General features: G+C 35.2%; 1 non-coding gene and 1 pseudogene across 1 annotated transcript; both read right to left on the bottom strand.

Annotated features, from left to right (window-relative positions):
* Positions 1-4,882: 4,882 nt before the first annotated feature.
* On the bottom strand, positions 4,883-4,964 carry TRNAS-AGA (transfer RNA serine (anticodon AGA)). The gene has a single exon. It is a non-coding gene; the product is annotated as a tRNA-Ser (tRNA).
* An 11,596-nt stretch (positions 4,965-16,560) lies between these two features.
* Positions 16,561-18,369, bottom strand: LOC143625013 (histone-lysine N-methyltransferase family member SUVH9 pseudogene; annotated as a pseudogene).
* Positions 18,370-21,064: the final 2,695 nt, after the last annotated feature.

Genomic DNA, 21,064 nt, shown 5'->3' with positions numbered 1-21,064 from the left:
AAAGGTTTGATCAAGTTTCATAAGTATTTCGATTACTAATCGTGTTATACTTATGGTTTCATTGTGTATTCAAGTACTAAGAAGTGTACTTGTGAGACAAACGTCGGTTTTTTTCTCCTTTTCTTTTTTTTTTCAATCCAAAAAGTTCTCTAGATGTATGTTTCAACCTAGTTGTTTACGCGTGTACGCCGCAAGCTCATTTATTTCATATTTAATCTTAATTGGTATAATATAGACAATATGGTGTTAAGGTGTCTCCTTTTTAACTTGGCGTGGTCTCAATTTAAAGTAATCGAGTTCAATAGCTATGGGTCGGGTTTAGGTATTCCTAAACCCATACTCGATTATTAAAGGCCGTCTCAAACCCATCGGTATTTATCAGATAATTACATGTCAGGTTTCGGAAATACCCATCAGGTTTCAGGTTTTGACAAAATATAACTTATTAGAGATTGAAAATTTGGAAATTAGAATAATGGAATATGAAGTGGGCGGGACTGAGAGGGAAATCTTCATTTGGGATTTGAAAACCTGAAGGTCTCCTCACATCAAAATCATATTTTATATTTAAAATAAATATCTAATAAGATAATGTTATGTCGGGTACATCGGGTATATAATCGGGTAAATCAGTCAATGTTATCGGGTAATTGGGTATATTACAAATTCCAACCCCGTCCCAAACCCACAAAATTTTCAAAACTAATCCTAAACCCGTCCCAAACCCTAATGGGGTCGGTATTACCTGCCCTAATTGTGTCGGGTTTCTGGTTTTTCTTTTAGGTTTGGGTTTCACTGTTATCCCTAAGCTCGAGGCGGGTTTGTGTTTATTTTGTTTCTTTTGTTTTGTTTGTTTAGTCCGACCCTTTTGGGTTGGGCCTGTTTAATAAATGTCATCCAGAAAAAGATATAAAATAAAAATATATGATTGGTTGATTAGAGGTACATCCCACCACTCACAAACATCACTCTATTAAAGTTTTGCGTAGAGGATAGGCCCATAGGGCCACACCATACGGATTAAGTTTAGTTAATAGTTTAAGTTTATAAACCTGATTGAGGCAAGTAAATACATTTCAAATAAACAAGGACAGAATTGTAGAGAGTGTCTACCAAATTTCAGTTATTGTTCTTTATCTTCAAGATTGATCTGTTTTATCATTTTTGTTTACAAATTCAATAACGTTTGTCCTTTAACTCTAACCTAGTTAGTTTCTCTCGTTAAGTCAAGTCATGTGCATTCAATTTTGTCATTATCCTTTGAAACCTACCATTGAAAATTTGAGAAGTGTAACCTATCTGATTTCAAGAAAGTGACGTATGCCAGTGGCCAAAGATGGAGTTTTGAGACTGATTTGGGTTCGACAAGAGGAGGAAACGAGTTAACATGATATAGCGATTTGAGATCTCAAGTCTGATCCAGCAATGGTGCTGCCTTGCGGGAAGCTAGATTTGTTATTTCTAGATGAGATTGTGGAGGTGCAATGACGGTTGATAAATTTGTGGCGATGAATATGTATTGTCGGATTCTTCAAACAATATTTTTTTCTCACAGCTAATTGACGATGGGTGAGGTGGTTTAATATTCATTTTCTTGTTTTGAATATTGCTTATTTTAAATCTTGTTTAAACATAATATGTGGAAAAAATTTTCATATTTGGTGATAATTATCAATTTTAGAGGGAGTATTTTTTTAATATGTGTAATTTAGTATGTGAAATGACCAATTTGTCCTCATGTGCAAGGCACATAATCTGACTTAACGAGAAAAACTAACTGGGTTAGCGTCAAAGGACAAATGCTGTTGAATTTGTAATCATAAAGGATAAAACAGATTAATCTTGAAGATAAATGACAATGAATAAAATTTGATACAAACATAAAGGACACCCTATGTAATTATGTCTAATTTTTATGATATTGTTATGTTGTAACAAACTTGGTAAGGAGTTTATAAACCCAATTGAGCAAGTAAATACATTCTTTCATATAAATAATAAAAAATATAAATAATAAAAACAAATTTTTGTGTAATTAATAATAATAATAATAAATAAATCAATCAATCAAATCCCTTAAAATAATAACTTGGTGCCTCTTTCTTTCCCTCCCTCCCCCACTCGTTATAAAAACACAAGACAGGCAAGCCACTATTTATTGTTTTATGTTTTGTTGTTTTTTCTATCTCCACTCTCTCTACTCGAGGGGTGTTTGGGATGGCTTATTTTCACTAACTTATAATTTATTAACTAATTAACTTATAATTTATTAACTTTTTAAAAATAATAAGGTATTTGGGATTGCTTTTGACGTGGGAGGAAAAAGTTAATAAGTTACAATTTTGTAACTTATTGACTTATTGAAAACTTATAAAGAGCTTAAATAAGGAATCCAAAACACCCCCTCGATCCTTCTTAACAATCCATCCATCTGTAGTTGGCCTTCTGGCATAATGGCATGCGTGTGATGAGGCTTGGGATCTTTGAGGTCTTAGATTCGAAACCTAACTCAAGGAGGTTTTCCTACGATGGTGGGTTCCTCAAGCTCCTTGATTTTGTTCTTGGATGAGTTAGGCTTGGAGTGTCAAAATTAATATGGACGGTTTACATCGCGTCTCAAGAAGACACACGCATTCTTCTTCTACCAAAAATCTCTTCTATACACATTTTATGATATAAGATGATCATAGTGCTTAAAACAAATTTATTTTCTACCACTACTACTTATTTTCCACGCAACAAAAAACCCCTCAAACTTCTTGTTTTCTCTCAATCGATCGATCAATTTCATTGTTTTAGAGGTAAAATTAAATTCATCATCATCATCATCATCTTACAAGTCAGGTTTTAATTTGATGACCAGAAATAGTGTTTGAATATACAATTATTGTCGTCCCTGATTTTCTGCACATTATCTTAATTTTGTATTGATCAAATTTTCAGAAAGCTATCGGTGATAATAGTGGAATATCGTTTTATGGACCTGAACTTGAAGAGCATGTAAAACAAATAAAAAATTTGCTTGACATTGGAGATAATGCCTGTGTGCTGTTTAACTCTTCGTTTATTCAATTGACGGTTCTATTGTCGTATAGAGACTTTATACATTCCCCTATTGATTTTTTCATCACCGGGTAAGATTTTTTTTGCATTAATTACATTGACACTTTATAATTAATTTGTGCTTTAATTTTATTCAATGACCCAGCTGTGTAACTTAAAACATTAGTCTAAGAGCCTGGTACAGGGATGCGGGTTCTTCAACTGATGAGATGCGTCAAATGTTTGGTAAAATGGATGTTCTTCCTCCTTCTGCAACCATTCATTTGATTCTTTGTATGAACATTCTTGCATTCTACAAGTTTTGAAAAATCCTATCAACAAGGGATGTTTTCTTGCGAGTTGTGATATATAAGTATATGAACTTGTACAACAGGCTTGAAACTTATCTTCTAGACTATTTTTACGTCTAATTTTTATTTTATGTCACACTAACTTAATTTTCTTTTTCACCTTTTCAGGCTTTATCAATTCCTATAATAACCGTCGATGCTCAAGGGAATCTTCAAGTTTTGTCTTTGACTAATCTTTAATTGAAAATGATCTCAGGGGAAGAAGAATCGGGTCATGAAACTGATATAGTTGATAAAGAAAATGATTTGTGGTTTGGTCTTACTCAAGATGAGGTTATTGAGTCACTCATTCATTTCAGCGTTAAATTTCTAGGGTTTACTATTCAAATTTGCATTTGTTAGTGTTCATATTGATGATTACCATTGATTTCATGTTTTTTTAGGATGGACAAGAAACCAAAAACCATGATTGATAATAAATTGAGACCGCTTTATGGAACTAAATCAGACAATCAAGAAAAGCATATAAAGGATCTTTTTAACATCAGGATTAATGGGAAAGTTATTTTTGATTTCTCCTTCATGATCTGGGTGATTCTTGCTGATCGTGACCCTTTTCTTTCGATTGAGTCACTCATTCACCACCCACCGATTTTCAAACCACAAAATAATATTTTAATGTAATTATTACATTGAGATTTTTTATCCAATTATGCAGCTATTAGGCTACAATTATAAAAACATGGGTTAGAGAGGTGGACATAAAATTAACGTTGGCTGGCGTAAAGTGCATGCAATAATGCGGTCTCTTCCTATTTTGTGTAGCCACTCTGATTGAGCGTGATTCACAATAAATATATTTTTTGTATTGTAAGCTATATAGTGAATGCACTACCACCTTGATACTATAACGAGTCGAACCGATACCAATCAAGTTTTTTTTATATTTAGATAACATATTTTTGTATCGAAGTAATAGTTGTTATGATGAGTTTGTATATTTGCATTTAAAAACTCGAGGCCGTTGCCGAGTTCCTCGCGCAACATGCAAAGGGAACACACTAGTTAGTATTATTTTGAAACCACTATACATTACCATTCCTCAACTAGCCCCTGAAAACTTTTCATTTATGCAATACACACATGTATAAATATATATATGTTTTTGTTTAGTTATTAGTTGCTTAAATTAGGGTGAAAAATATAACTGAACTTGTTAATTTGTAATTTATTAGAGCATTCATAGACTGACCACAGTTACTTAGGGTGTGTTTGGGTCTTTGGGATTTGCTTATTTAAGTCCAAAAAAACTATTTTATCAAAATGACTTATTAACTTATGAATTTTTTAAAATGTGTTTTTGAAAAAATGTTGAGTTTTGAAGGTTTAACTTAGCTTATATGGTGGTGGGGGAAATAGGTAATTATCAAAAAGGACATTATTATTTTTTTTAAAAGTAGTTGAGTTTTGAAGGTTTAATGGGTGATTATAACCAATGATAAGTGAAAAGGAGTTTTATAAAAATTGAACGTGGTCGGCAGGATTCGAACCTGCGCGGGCAAAGCCCACATGATTTCTAGTCATGCCCGATAACCACTCCGGCACGACCACTTCTTTTGTTTACTTTTTCGTCAAAGTTCAATTGTATATCATTAGAGTTATAGAAACCTTTATTGTTGTTATTTATTGTCTTTCGATTTTCTACTTCAAGAACCTTAATCTCTTTCAATCATAAAGTTGCCACAAATGAATTCATTGATCTTGAATTTGGTGGAGGGGATAGAAATTATTCTTATTATTTTTTGCCAAGAACCGGTACCGTATCAATCGATCACAGACGGACAAACTATACTAGTACCAATTATATGTTTTCAGCAATTCTGGTATCGGTCTTTTTCGGTTTCTGTATTTTGATATACTGGTACCAATGTACCATAGCAAAATTGGTACGTTTATACTTTAGTTACATTTCTGTTTTGGTACAGATCTTATCCCTAGTGATTATTGTGGCAATAACAATAAGATGATTAGGGGGTGTTTGGATGTGATTAATAGTGTATGATATTTGATTTATTATTAGTTGAAGAACTAGACAATTAAAATTTAAGGGAGTGTATGGAAGTGAAGTTTCATTGTGTTTGAACTTGGTTATTGTTATTTAAAGTTGCAATAATTTGTTTCTAGTGTTTGGTAAACTAACTATGATTATGATATTTCTAACAATTTACTGTTAGGTTAATCAGATTTCAATAATTAGGTATCGGTCCAATTCACAAGCTTTTGTATTGATGCTTCGTGTTGTTTACGTGTTTCTACTGATTTTTTTTAAATAGGGTTTATTTGAGATTTCTAATCACTTGGGAGGTTGACTTTATTCACAAGTAGGGTAATAGTTTTTTATATTAGCGAAAGTAGGGTAATAGTTTTTAATATTAACGAATAAGTAATTTAGGTTTATGTGTGTAAGAGCGGAGTCAGAAAATGTAAGAAGGGTGTCAAATCATAAACTCTTATTTGCTCTTAATACTGGCAAATAAGCTTAATAGCTTTTGATAGTGGCGAATAACCATTGATAGTAGTGAATAAGCATAATATCATTTATTGACGAATAAGGGCTAGTTTATTTTTTAAACAAACTTTTTATCGACCATACATTAATATAATTGATTACTTTGATTATCTTTTAGAAATTTAGTACCAATCTTACAAGTAGTAGCAAATATATTTTTACCCGACTTACTGAATAAACACACGGCTCAAGGTAGATGGTTTAAATATAATACTTTTAAAACCCAGTTAGGAAAACCCGATTAACCCAAAAAATCAATAAACTAACCCAAAGATCACCCATAAATTTTGTGGATGAAACAACAATATGATGCTTAACAACTTTGATAGCTTGTGAAGCATATTCACAAAGCAATTCAAAGTTTTCAATGTTGATTGTTTCTACACTTTCAGGTTGTTTTGCATTTTCTTAAAGATGTTCGAAAAAGGTTTAAAATCCGACAGATTTGACACTATATTATATGGCATGTTTTGTAAATCCTAATTATACTTTAATAACATATGGAATTTTACAATAACAAATTACCTAGACGTTGAACACAAAAATCACGGAATCATCATCTAACATAACTAATGAGTTTGACAATTAATCTGAACGGTTTCGGGATACCACTTGTATACATTAGCAACTGCTTCATCAAGTTAGAGTGTCCATTGTTAACTTCAAGAAACAAAAAAATATAAAACATTAGTTCAAAATACATGAGTATAATAATCTATTCTATAGAAATAAAAATCACTAAAGCATGTATAATAACTGATGAATTCGACAATTTACCTAAACTGTTTCAGCATACTACTTGTTTTGATTACCAATTGCATCATTAAGTTGATCGGCCATAATCAGCTTCAAGAATTAAAAAAATAATAATCAAGAACATAGAAGTGAGGAAAATAACAAAATTCTGCATTACTCTCTTGATATTGCAGAAATTTTGGTGTTTATTGAGTGTATTATTAATGATGAATCCTAAGTATAGCAAATTTAAGGTGTTAATGCTGAATGCTTTAAAGATATTTCTATCATTGGTAGCTCTTTCATGATCGAAATGATCTTTATTATATATCATTAATTAATTTTGTTCTATGCAAGTGCATTATGCTAGATTAGTAATAACATCCAACACAATTTTTTCACTTGTCATTCAATTTGATCATTTACATTGGTTCCAAGTGTACAAGTTTTTATTTTTATAATTTTTCTTTCATGAATGATAAATGAAAAATATGTTGTTGGTGGGAATTAAACTCAATACCTTACTTTTAAAATGTTTATGGCTTACCAACTCAACTCAACTATGATTAATTGACGTTAGTCTTCTCTTTTTCTTAATTGGTATAAATTCACAACCTTCCATTTTATTACTTTTAAAATACAAATACAAATTATTCTTACTAATCTATGTGTTTTAATAATTATTTATATCTTATGAATCCATAAGATATGTTAATATGTATATTATTAGATTTAAATTTTTTAATTTATTTTTTAACAACCTGTGTAACACACTGGCTCTATCCTAGTAACTTAATATTGGCAATGAGAGAGTCTTTGAGGAGCACAGAAAAAGATTATGCCACCGTCAATGGATTACTTTCTTCACAAATCCTAAGCTAGTCATTCTCTCTAAATCGACGGAATTAGTTTGTGAAATATGATGGAAAATGTTGTCAAATGGAAGTATTGTAGGGCATTGAAGGGTTTTGTGTTTTTTCTTAGTGATCGGTCGAAAATTGAGAAGTTCAACAGTTTGAATGATAGGTTTTAATCTCTAATCTATCTTGAGAGATGAAATGGTTCATCAAGTTGTCCCGATTAATACAGTAAAACTGGAATTTTACTCTATTTGGTAATATTTAAATTTAATCACAATTTTAAAATCAATAGTCTAAGTCATCCTAATATAAGCCACACTTGAGGCATACTGCGAAACTTCAAGTGTTCGGAGCTACAGCACCGCACTTGATTTCTAGCCTATCCTTTCAAGGTGAAAGGGTTTCGTTGACACATCCGGCCCTTTTACGAGTGACTATACTAGGGCGACTATTACTTTACTCTCTTGTTACGTGCTACAGCCGTCTGGAGACTAAGGTGGGCATAGATGAGGCTAAATGTATCTACTTAGACAAGTGTTGTCTTAACAGGCCTCATAACCGAGAGTTGTGCTTTATTCACAATTGGCAATCGTTGTCTGTATGCCTAACCACTTAATAATGTTGTGTGCTACAGCTGCCATTAGTAACTGGAAGCCAGATTCTCAAGTTCCTATTTTGTTAATGTTATTAGGTCATTGATAATAGGATTAAAACATCGAAAATACTAATTAAATTACTTTTGCTTAATTTAACAGATGTCAACTGATAATAACTCCTCATTCACTCTCAATACTATTCTTGAGAAAGAAAAGTTGAATGGCACCAACTTTCTTGAATGGCACCTTAATTTGGGACTTGTTCTCAAAATGGCAAAGAAGCACTATGTTCTCGATGGACATGTTCCAACCGAGCCTAAAAACAATACTGCTACTGCCAAAAAGGTTCTTAACAAGCATATAGACGACTCTGCTGAAGTCGCCTTTATTATGCTAGCCACCATGTCTTACGAGCTTGCTAAAAGCTTAGAAGATTTTGGTGCCTATGAGATGCTGAAGCAACTTAAGGGCATGTTCCAGAAACAAGCCCGTCAAGAACGCTATGACACCATGAAGCAGCTTATCAGCTGCAGAATGGAACAGGGATCCTCTGTTAGTGCGCATGTCATCAAGATGAAAGGGTACATCGACTAGCTGAAGAAACTTGATTATCCCCTGTCAGATGACATGGCAGCGGATTTCATCTTAAACTCTCTTCCCAGCTCTTACGACCAGTTCGTAATGAATTTCAATATGAATGCTTGGGTGAAGACAGTGCCGGAGCCTCATGGTATGCTCAAAACGGCTGAGATGAATATTCTCACTAAGACTAATCAAGTTCTTATGGTTCGATCTGCTGGTGTCAAGAAGCCTAAACCCAAGAACCGGGGTAATAACGGTAAAGGCAAGAAAAAGGTTACTGTTGCTGCCAACAACACTAACAAGGGTGTCGCAAAGGTATCGCCGCCGCCTCTTGAGGAGCGCCAGTGCTACAAGTGCAACAAAATGGGACACTGGAAGCGTAACTGTCCCGATTATCTTGCTGAGCTGAAAAGGCAGAGGACCCATGGTGAAAGCTCCTCTAAAGGTATTTCCATTTACGTTATTGAACTTTTCACTTTCTCTAGCAATACATGGGTATTTGATACCGGATGTGGTTACCACATCGTTAATGTCTTGCAGGAGCCTGAAAACTAAAAGAAGCTGAAACAAGGCAGCATGGAACTCATCGTTGGTGATGGGAAGAGAGTCCCAGTTCTTGCAACTGGCACATATCATTTTGCTTGTCCATCTGGCCTTGTAGTTACTTTGAATAACTGTTTGTTTGCATCTGGTTTGACCAGAAAAAATTATTTCAGTTTCTTTACTATTTGAACAAGGATTTAAGTACGCTTTTAATGGTATTGCTATTTCCGCCTACTTTAATGATATCTTTTATTTTGAGGCTAAACCTCGAAATGGTATTTATGAGATTGATGTTTAAATAAACAATAATGTATATAATCTTTCTAAACGTATCAGATCTGGCATCAATGATACATTTCTATGGCATTGCTGACTTGGCCGTATAAGCAAAGCACGAGTTAAGAGACTCCAATCCGAAGGGATTCTTGAATCCACAGGACCGGACTCTTTTGATGACTACGAATCTTGCTTAGCTGGTAAACTCGCCAAAGGCTCCTTCACTCATAAGAATGAACGAGCAAAGGATCTGCTAGGACTCATACATACTGATGTCTGCGGCCCTTTCAGAACCATGTCTATAAATCATGAAAGATACTTCGTTTCTTTTATTGACGATTACAGTCGATATGTTTATGTGTATCTTATGAAACACAAACATGAAACTTTTGAAAAGTTCAAAGAGTTTCAAAACGAAGTGGAAAACCAACTCGGGAAAACTATTAAAATGCTTCGATCAGATCGAGGTGGAGAGTATCTCAGCTCAGAATTCATAAATCATCTAAAAGAGCGTGGAATTGTTTCACAGCTCACTCCACCCGGCACACCCCAACACAATGGCGTGAGCGAGAGAACAAATCGAACCTTGCTAAAACCGGTCCAATCGATGATGGAACTAACTTGCCTCACTTCTTTTGGAGCTTTGCTCTTATGACCGACGCCTGCATTGTCAATCTGGCTCCAACTAAAAAGGTAAGCAAAACCCCATATGAGATATAGCATGGGCGTAAACCCAATTTGTCTTTCCTTAGAGTATGGGGATGTGATGCATATGTCACCAGTGATTCTGATGACAAGCTCGATCCTCGCGGCGTAAAAGTTGTTTTCGTCGGATACTATAACCAAAGCGGATATTATTTCTACCATCCTGATATAAATTTGATTTCTATCAAAAGGAAGGGCCACTTCCTCGAGAAGGAAATTCTCGATCGAGGAACTGGAAATAATATTGTCGATCTTGAAGAAATTCAAGAACCACAAACAACCGCTGAGGAAGTTGGAACGTCTAATCAACAAGTTGTTGTTGCTGATACATCGGACATGAACACAAGCGTTCGCAAAAGTAATAGGACTCGCGTACCAAATTCTAAATACCTATGGCATCTAGATGGTCCCGAAGTCCTCTTAGTAGCCGAGTCAAGCGACGAACCTGCTATCTTAGATCCGGAATCTGAGAAATGGCAAGATGCCATGAACGCTGAGATGCAATCTATGTGTGACAATCAAGTCTAGAACTTGGTTGAGCTACCCCCCGAATGTCGGGCAGTAGGGAGCATGTGGATTTTCAAAACGAAAACCAACATGCATGGAATATACACCTATAAAGCACTGCTAGTAACGAAAAGCTTCACTCAAACTCAAGGTGTTGACTTTGGTGAAACGTTCTCATCCATTGCTATGATCAAATCGATCAAAGTGTGCAAACTGAATAAGTCCATTTATGGACTCAAACAAGCATCTCGCAGATGGAATCTTTGTTTTGATTAGAAAATCAAAGAGTTTGGTTTTGTCAGAATGAAGATGAGTCTTGTGTTCATAGAAAGGCTAGTGGGAGCAATATACCATTCATTATCTTGTATGTGAATGATATTATGATCATTGGAAAAAACATTCCTATCTTAAAGAAGTTAAGAACTGGTTGGGATCTTATTTCGCAATGAAAGATCTTCGTGAAGCTGCTTATATTCTTGGAATAAAGATCTACCGAAATAGGTCTAAGCGGCTTCTAGGGCTGAGTCAAAGTGCACACATAGACAAGGTGATGGCACGCTTCTCAATGGACAACTCCAAGAAAGGAGCTGTTCCCATGGCTAAAGGATATGTTCTTAGTGTTTGGAGGAGTGGAAGAGGAGCTCACTGTAAGGTGTTACACTGATGCTAACTTCCAGAATTACCGAGATGTTTCTCGATCAAAGTTTGCTTAGATGAAGAAATTCATAGCCCACCTCGACCTGGTTCCAGGTTTTCGGAAAACGATCGACGTAATCTGTGATAACACAGGAGCCATTGCTCAAGCCAAAGAGCTCAGATCTTATCACATGGCCAAGCACATTCTAAGTAAGTTTCACTATATACAGGATATACTGGAACGAGGAGACATCAGAATAAGCAAAGTAGACACAGATCAAAACCTAGCTGGCCCGTTCACTAAGCCGATGACTCAGGACAAGCATAATCATCACAGAGATGCTATCGGTCTTAGATTAGCTAGTAGTTTGTTTTGATTTAGTATTTGGATGTGTGAACATTTAAACAGTTATACTTTTAAGTTCTCTTTTGATTTAATGGTTAAATGCAAATGTTGAATAATATAACTGTGTTCAATTTTAATACGCTTAATCCATGAATATTGTATTCTAAATTATCCGTAGTCGGTCAGACTCATGGGAACAACTCCGAATTAAGACTATTCTGACTTTGGACTCAAGGAGTTGACTTCCAAACTCATAGACCTCATTAGGAATGACGTTGGATGTAACTCGCATCAAATCATCTTCATGGATTTTAGTCATAAGATGTTTTGATATTGGTATACTCATTTAGTATCCTTAGACCTGAGATACATATTAGAACTTTCATTTACTAAAGGCTATTCTTTGATCAGTGTCAATCGTTGTCGCGTAACTGCCAGCTATAAAGGCATTGGTTGAGAATAATCTGAAGTTCAGTGGGAGTTGTATGTAATCAATATGAGATTCTGTACTCTTACATGATATGTAACAGTTAGACATCTTGGCGCCCTCGTTGATTCAAATTGGTGAAGTGTGAGGCCTCACCCAAACTTACTATGTGTTTGATTGGACCACTTTGATTCTAGATCGAGAACAATAATGATTGAACGCCATATGAGATTAAATATGATCCATGTCTCATTGTTCAATTAACGTCTTATATGGAAAGGATAAATGACAACGATTACCATACGTTCATTATCTTGCAATAGTGTACTCTAAGATATTTTGGTTAATGACTTCAAAGTGTCATAACTTGTTGGGGGCAGTCATGTGTAGCTAGAGCACCGCTGGCTGTCTGCGTTAAGAATATTAATTGAAGGCCGTCCAAGTGGGAGACTGTTGAAAATAGTGGACCGGTTAGTTAATTTAACGCGGCCGACCAAGTTACGACCCGTGAGAGTTACACCTTGGGCAACGAACTAAAATCCGCTTAAATCGTTTAATCGGTAAATAGCAAACAGAATTATGACGAAATTATTATTTTTAACTGTTATAAATAATATAGTTTATTTATTGATTAAATAAACTGGTTTGAGCTTTAAATGAGAGTTGGACCGAGTTGGACTTTAGAGCCTGATTAATGTTATTATTATAAACCATAAGATTTATTCTTATAATATGATAATAAACATGAAAAAGATCTAACCTAATTAATCTTGGTGGACACTCCAAGATAGTAGGAGGCAGCCACCAAAACCCACGCTCCATTCTCGTTTTCACGGCACAAACAACAACAGGCAGCCTCATGCAAAAGCAACCGGCTACCGTTGCTAGACTTCGGAGGTTGTCGCTAGATTAGCACCGGTCGCCGCTGCTGCTTGCGCCATCCCGATGCACCGCCTCTCAATAGCCGCTGTCCGCATTACACACCGGAAGCCACTGCCGAGAGTTAACGTTGCTGCCGTATACTTGTCGCCGCCTCTGTTATACTGCCGCTGCTGTGTACGCGCCAATGTTGCCGCCTACGCGCCACCGCCACCAATCCATTCCGTGTTCGGTTCGTCACCTAGCATCGTTCGTTGAACCTCGGTGTCTCAACCGGTTATTCATTAACCGAGGTATTATTTATCTCATCGGTAGTTAAATAATATATTGTTTAATATAATCCGTGCTCGTATGGTTTTGTAACCGGATCCTGTCGGGTCAGTTTCGGTGCTGATTATTCATTTATATTCCGCTACGCATTTATTAATTAATACGATTAATTATTATTTATCACATTTATTGAACCGGATTTAATAAATAAAATTTTGACTGATCACCACTGAAACCCAACACTCTCCCGTTGCCCATCGTTTCATCCCCGTGGTCATGTAACAGTCCAAGTATGGTCTGGAGGCGCATGGTTGTCTTGACCGGACCTTCTAACCAAGCATGGGTTTTATATTTTAATACATGTTCTCATTTCTTTTTAAGTAACTTGATTTAGACAACTTCTCTAAAACTTAGTTCCTCTAGCTACTTGCTAATCCTTCCTTTGTGGGTTTTTTTCTTGGAGGCTCATAAATTTATGGAGGAACCTCATCTGCTTTTGTGTAAATCTTGATGCACAATATCCTAAGAGCATTCTCATCTCATCTCCTATCTCCAAACCAAAAATTACATTAAAACTTACTTTATTTTCTCTCTATTTCAATTAAATAATACTTTTTATACTTTTTATCATTATCTTTTCTCTTTCCTTCACTCACAACCACTTTCAAAATATATTAAAAAATTATAGGGGATAAATAGTAACTTTTCAAATATACAGAAAAATCACTATTTTTTCTAAAATATAAACACTCTTCACTCACAACACCTTGAATCACTCTCTAAATTATAAAAACCCCCCTCACATAATATGAGGGGTTGGATGAGAATGCTCTAAGACTGTGTTATCACGGCGCCACGTGCCAGAGATAGCCATGTCAGACGACGCCAAGGTGAAACAAAAATTGATGATGAATTGGTGATGATAAGACCTTCAACATAGGTAAAGAAGAGTTGTTTATGGAAGTAATTATTATTATTATATATAATAATTTACAAGTTTGGTGCCGCAAAGCCTCTATTAGGCCACTTTGCGGCACCCTATTGGTTGTTTTTTTGTTTTTTTCTTTTATTTCTTTTGTTTTTAAGTCGCGGCCCGTAATGAACGTAATGAAAACCTACCGAATATGAATTTTGTTTTTGTTTTTTTTTTTCATTATTTTGTTTTAGTTACGGTATCGTGTCGAACGCGACAAAAACCGACCGAAATTGCGTAGACTCACCGCGTTTTGTTTTAATTCCAATACCGTATCGAAAATCAACTGAATACTGATTTTTTTTTAGTTCCGGTGTCGTAACAAACATGACGAAACCGACTGAGTTCGCATAGACTCAACTGCCTCAACGCCTGGGATCGATAACGATTTGGTTTTACCAATGACCGAATTTTACCGACCGACGCCACGTCATTGGTCCCCACCCCAATTTTTATAACTTTTTTGTTTTATTTTTGTCTTAGTTTTGATGCAATAACGCACGTAACCGAAACCGACCGAATTCGCGCTGGTTTGTCTCAAGTGAGGTTAGAACCCACAATCTCTTGATTGTAAATAATACCCATTTGCCACTAAACCAAAACTAGTGGTTATGTAATTGTGTTTAAACATTAAGTATACATATTGTTTTTAATAAAAATACATATAATTTTTTTCAAAAAAAAAAATTCGAGCCTAGTGGGGTGTCGGGCTTGTGGCCGTCGACCACCCTACCAACCCCCAAGGGCCGGCCCTGGTGTTATACAATAGAAATCGGTCAAGAAACATTCTGGAATCATAGGATCGAATCAATAACAAGTTTGGAGATGATTAGGTGAATCAAATTGACTTCGGAACATAATTTTCACGTGCAGACACGTTCATCTCGTAAACAACAGGCGAGCTGGGAGCTTCATCACGTAGCTTGATCAAAATAAGACCTGGGTTGATCCTGACCACGGTAACGCATCGCGACCAAGAGACCCATATGCCCGTCGTGTAGTGCGACGGGTAGGGTTCCTCAGCAAGTTTGAAAATTTAACAAACTGACCCCTAGACTTGATTAAATGTGATTTTAAACGGCAAAACACATGAAATAGAGTTTGTAACTAGGTTAAAACCACAAATGAATATATCTTAACAAAATAATTGAAAAATGGAAAACCCAAAGTTTTAAACGTTCGGGTTTTCAAGTTCAGAAATTGGCAAATGTTACAGTAACGTTGGTGCGGTGCTCAGGTGGTGGTAGCGATAGTGGATGTTAGGTGGTGGTAGCGATAGTGGGTGTTAAGCATTGTTGTCTTGATCTTGAGAGTCGGATGAATAAGGAATGGAATGGAAAATAAAAGATAAGAAGGAATGATTTTGATGGAATATGATTCCATTTGTGATCGATGATTCCATCAATTGACCAACCAAACAACCATCTTTTCATGGGAAAATTCTCAAAATAATCCTTTTTAAGAGAGAGACAAGAAAATAGCCCAAATATCTTAAAGATTCCCAAAATAACCCAAAACATTTGGACTGGGGCGACGCCTAGAGAGAAGATCTTTAATACAAGTGAGCAGGCCAAATTTTTAAAAAAGTAGAGAGCGCAGACCAAATAGGGAATAATGTTGTTGGACACGGCCAATTTTTTGAAAATATTGAGTGAGCAGGCGATATTTATAACTTAACTTTTCTTCTCATAAAACAATCTTCCTAGAAGGTTTTTTTTATCTTTCCTCCCTGATCCGTACAAATTTTCAAAATCTTGGAAAATGTTCCTTTTTAATTTCGTCTATGGAGAAGCATTTTAGAGGAATTTGTTCCGAGGAGACGAGACAACTGACTATTTATCAAAGAATTGGTAAAAATGGTCATTATCATGATTTTCTCCTTATAAAAGACTACATCAAACAGACAAAAGGTCATGGCATCCACACGTTGTAAGTAAACTTAAAGAACCCTTATGCAGCAGCATTATGCATTTCAAAAACCCTTATATTTATATAATTTGTAAATAGTGCATACATGATTTAAATTTCTGGTACCAACAAAAAATTGCTTCTTGAATCTGAACCTATCCTAGTGCATTATGCATTTCAAGAAGCAATTATGCAGAAGACAGCTTACTTCATAAACCTTCATTTAGTGGAAATAATAATAGCATATGCAGTTGGAAACTTAGCTGCGCAAAATGGTTGCCAACATATCTGTCTTGATGCCCATCTGCAAAACACAATATTTGAACAAAGATTAGCATCTATCTGTAAAATAGATAGCAAAAATAAGCATATTACCTTAGTATGTGTAGCAAACAAACAACGTGAGACCGTTAGTTACAAATAGCCAGCTTTTCAGACCATTCACCAGCTGCATCATAATCAAGACTGAGCTCCCTCAATGGAGGAATGTTTTCCATAGCAAACAACATAAGATGAGGATATGCGATATTGTTATGATCATACATCACTAACTGCACAAAAACATTAGGGCACGGGCTATGGCTCATGTAACAAGCAACATTCCTCATTTTAGAAACATCCACAGCAAAATCTAATGGTGGGATTGATGGATAAGACGGGCGTGAATAATCAGAAGAAACTTGAGAAAAATCGCCCCATTCAGCCCATCTTTCACCAAACCGATATGGATAGACTAAACTGTCTTCCCCATTCATGGTAAAAACGTGTGCTTGATCTTTAGTAAGCACAACTCCAGTATATTCACAAATAAACGAGCCCGCTTGTATCAAGTCTAGTGACCTAACTCCCCAGCCCGTTTCAACCGACCTAAAGATTTCAAAATTATGCCTCACACCCTTTTGACTGACCCGATTGAAACAATTAGGAGGGCAAGAACAAAACGGGCCACATTCAAATATGACCGGTTTTCCTCTAAGAAGTCGCCCGTTTGAATCATAAACAAACTCACCACCATTCTTCCTAGCACATGCACAATCAAGTGTACATCCATCTACACAATCACACCCACCACTGTTTCTCGCATTATGATACACACAAGTTGGGAAAATAGTCGTTACCTGATAGTCATAATCCAGTGGTTCGTGGTTATCATCAATGTCATTAAACAAGAAAACCGGTACATTTTCCTTCTTTCTTGAAATATCTAAACTAACATATCCAACGGGCCGCGCTTCCAATGGGTTCGCCCTAATACTCTCAGCAAACTTAAGAACCGCACTGCCCATTTCAGGTTGACCTTCCATTCTAACAAGCTTAAACTTATACACACCAAAACCCGACTTCCCGACTTCAAACCAATACTCCTCAATCTTATAAATCCCATCATAAACATAAACTTTATCACCCGTACCATTACCGCCTTTATACTTCACCCCACGAACAACCCGCACCTCAACCTCATGATGCATACTCCTCTCCAAACCAAGATTCCCCGTCTCCAACCGCTGATGAAACACCTGTTTCGAATGCTTATCCTGCCCACCTTGACCCGTGTACACAATCACATCACCGCTATCCTCATCGTCCTCATACCCACCCGAAACAATGACACTAGTCGCAATCGGCTCACCGTTCGCACTCATCTTCGAACTTAAATAATCAATCCCAGCCTGCACCTGACCATGAACACCCAACACACACAACTCCATCCTAAAAAAGAACACATCACCCACATTAATCCCCGGGATCGGTCCCACAATCCGTTTATCCTGATTCAACCAAAGCCCACTCTCTCGCATAACCGAAGCCGCCTTCATATCGCCACGGGCGCGAACGACACGCCCGTTCGACAGGTTCCGGTCCTCCATCATATAATTAACCCATAACGAATCATATAATATCCTAGTTTTCCTCACTAATTCTCTAAAATACCTCTCGTCTTCGATCTGGAGACCTGAAACCCTAACTAATTCACCTGATCGCGGCGGATGCTTGCGGCGAAAGGAAGACTCGACGGCTGTCAGCTGGTTATTGTCTTCTTCAGGAACCGGTACGATTGCTAGCATATCAGAATCCATGTACTCAACTTCCACATTTTCGTCTATATGATTGCCGTTGGATTCAGATGGATCTGTTGCAGTTGGAGTGAAATTAGGGTTAGGGTTTTGGGAATCAGATAGATGAGATTCGGGTTTAGGCTCCATTAGGCTCCGGCGGTGGTTGATCGGAGATTAATGGAGTTAAGAGATTGTGTGAAGAAGCAAGCAATTGGAATGGGATCATGACATGGACATGATGTTCTTCAAAAGAGAAGTGAAGGAGCACGTTACTGGGAACCTGAAGATGATGTCAGGAAGGTGGTGAGAGTGGTCGTGGTTTAACCGGAATATACGGAAATGTAAACAAATTAAATTAAGGAAAATATTATTTTAAGCTGAAATTAAATTCACGCTATTTGGATTATGTGAACGTGTAAAACTTATTATGAGTGAAAGTGTGAGTAAATGCGTAGAAAAATAAAATGTTATATAATTGAAAAGATACGACAGAGAAAAAGTAGTGATTTAAATATAATTATAAGAATGGGTATAGAGTATCAACCGATAATACTCGTAGGTGTTGAAATTTTGAATATTTGACTACTCGGTTTCAAATAAAATTTGCATTAAAAATTGGTTTTGATGGCTTTTAAGTTTGTGTGTGTGATTAATTGTGTATGTTGTATGGTACATTTAGATATTTATAACATTTTATCTTGTGTCAGCAGGTGGTTGGAAAAGAGTAAAAAGAAAAAACAAATGTAATATTATAGAGTATTCTCAATCTGTTCTTTAAAAATATGTGAAGTGGATTTATAAATTATATGGTATGGTTATAACTAATTGTGAGGAGAAGAGAAAACAAATGTTTTATGACAAAGTTAAATTTGGGGTTACACTCCGTATAATTTTTTAATGTTGTTTTAAAGTGGTTGTGAATGGAAAAAAATAATGATAAATGTATAAAAAAATATTATTTAATTAAACAAAAGAGTTAAAATACAACAAATTTTAATGTAATTATATGATATATATAAATATATAATAGGAAATGAATTGGGAGTGCTTTTGGTTAAACTTAAGAGGGTTATATTGTAATTTTAATATTTTAATGATTAAAAATTCAAATCACTTGTACGGTAGTGCTTAAAGCATTTGTACACACTATATGAGGTTATGGATATGTGTGTGTGTGCCATCAAATGTCATGTCATCAATAGTGTATACATCTAAAGGTTAAAAGTTAACAAGGTGAGCCTAAAAGTATCAGTTTTTGAATTAATATTAAAGTAAAAAAATTATAAGTAATGTTAAAAAGACAACACCATGAATGTATATAAGTTTGAGAATTTGATGAGTTAGTAAAAAAATTAAGAATCAATAAGAATAGCATAATCAATTAAATGGATAAGAAATTTGTAATTGAGATTAAATCTAATTAAAAAAACAAGGTAGTATAGACGGAATTTTTTAAATATGTGTAATGATTATTATAATGTAAACGTTCATTACACCTGGGTAAAAAGTCGATACAATGTAACATTTTTTTTCCGTACATATAACTTAAATGTAAAAAGAATTAAAAAAAAAACGAATTGTTATATTGAGTTCATTATAGTTCTTAAAACTCAAAATGGTTCTCAAATGAAATCAACCATATGTATACTAATGTTGGGTTCCGTACACGGGTTTTAACAAAACGTTTAAAGACATTGAAAACTAAACACATGTACAAACTTTTCCAAACCTGAACTTTGGATCACCCACCAGAAGTCCATATGCAAATCAAATATAAACGAATCACAACCATAAGGTGTTTAATAAAATACCTTAACCAATCATGGTGGACTCTAAGTCGTGAGACACCTCAATTCAACAAGTTCGGGCGCTAGATCCGGAACACGAAAACCTTCACACCGAAATCTTTGATTCCTATTATTTAACCTCAAAGCATAAAACTAGCCGATCTATCAAACCAGAGTACGACAGCGGCGGCGTCGACGGCCAGCAATCGATGGCGTGGCGTACACTAATCAGCAGCAGCGGTGACGCGTAAAAATGGAGACGAAAATAGAGAGATGGTTTTCTTTTGTGACCAACTTTTATCACAAAATCAATCTCCTATTTATACCCTTTAAATTAGGGTTTAAATCAAATGGCATATTCCAATATATAATAGAATATTCCATTATTTAAATTAAATATTTATCTTCATAAATATTAACCATTTAAATGGTTTAAATCAAATGGCATATTTCAATATATAATAGAATATTCCATTATTTAAATTAAATATTTATCTTCATAAATATTAACCATTTAAATAGAATATTCTTTTAAATATTTTATTTAAGTTAAACATTTACCTTCATAATTACTAACCTAAAAATTTACCTTCATGATACTGATTCAGGAGAACTATGTGGGTTGTGGCAGATGAAGATCAATATAATATGTTAGGTTTTATCATAATAGCATTATAAAAGTATTATTTATAAAATTAAAATCTAAGTATATCAAGTTATTAAAATCGTATTCATGTATATTAAATTCATAGGCTAGAGCCCCCGCGAAAGAAATTTGCGTGGCTCTGATACCAATTTCAGAGGTACCAGCGGAAAAATATGAACGATTTAAGATTATTAGTTCAAGTAAGTTATTATCCATGAAATTTAAGATTATATCTAAGTTTAAGAAACTTATGAATTTTATAAACCACATATTATAACAAATATTTAATAAGTATGCAAAATTAAACACATAGGGATTATTTTTAAGTGTAATTTTAAAATTATTAAGGCAAGTGTTTATATCTCTGTTTCAATTTAATTATGAGAATTTTCCTTATAAGACCCAAGAG

This window comes from Bidens hawaiensis, unplaced genomic scaffold (assembly GCF_021521415.1).
Source record: "Bidens hawaiensis isolate Kalapana, Puna unplaced genomic scaffold, B.hawaiensis_p1.1 tig00004020_1, whole genome shotgun sequence".
In the NCBI taxonomy this organism is placed as follows: domain Eukaryota; kingdom Viridiplantae; phylum Streptophyta; class Magnoliopsida; order Asterales; family Asteraceae; genus Bidens; species Bidens hawaiensis.
The sequence above is the reverse complement of the archived record's forward strand: the minus strand, read 5'-3'. Positions and strand labels throughout refer to the sequence as shown.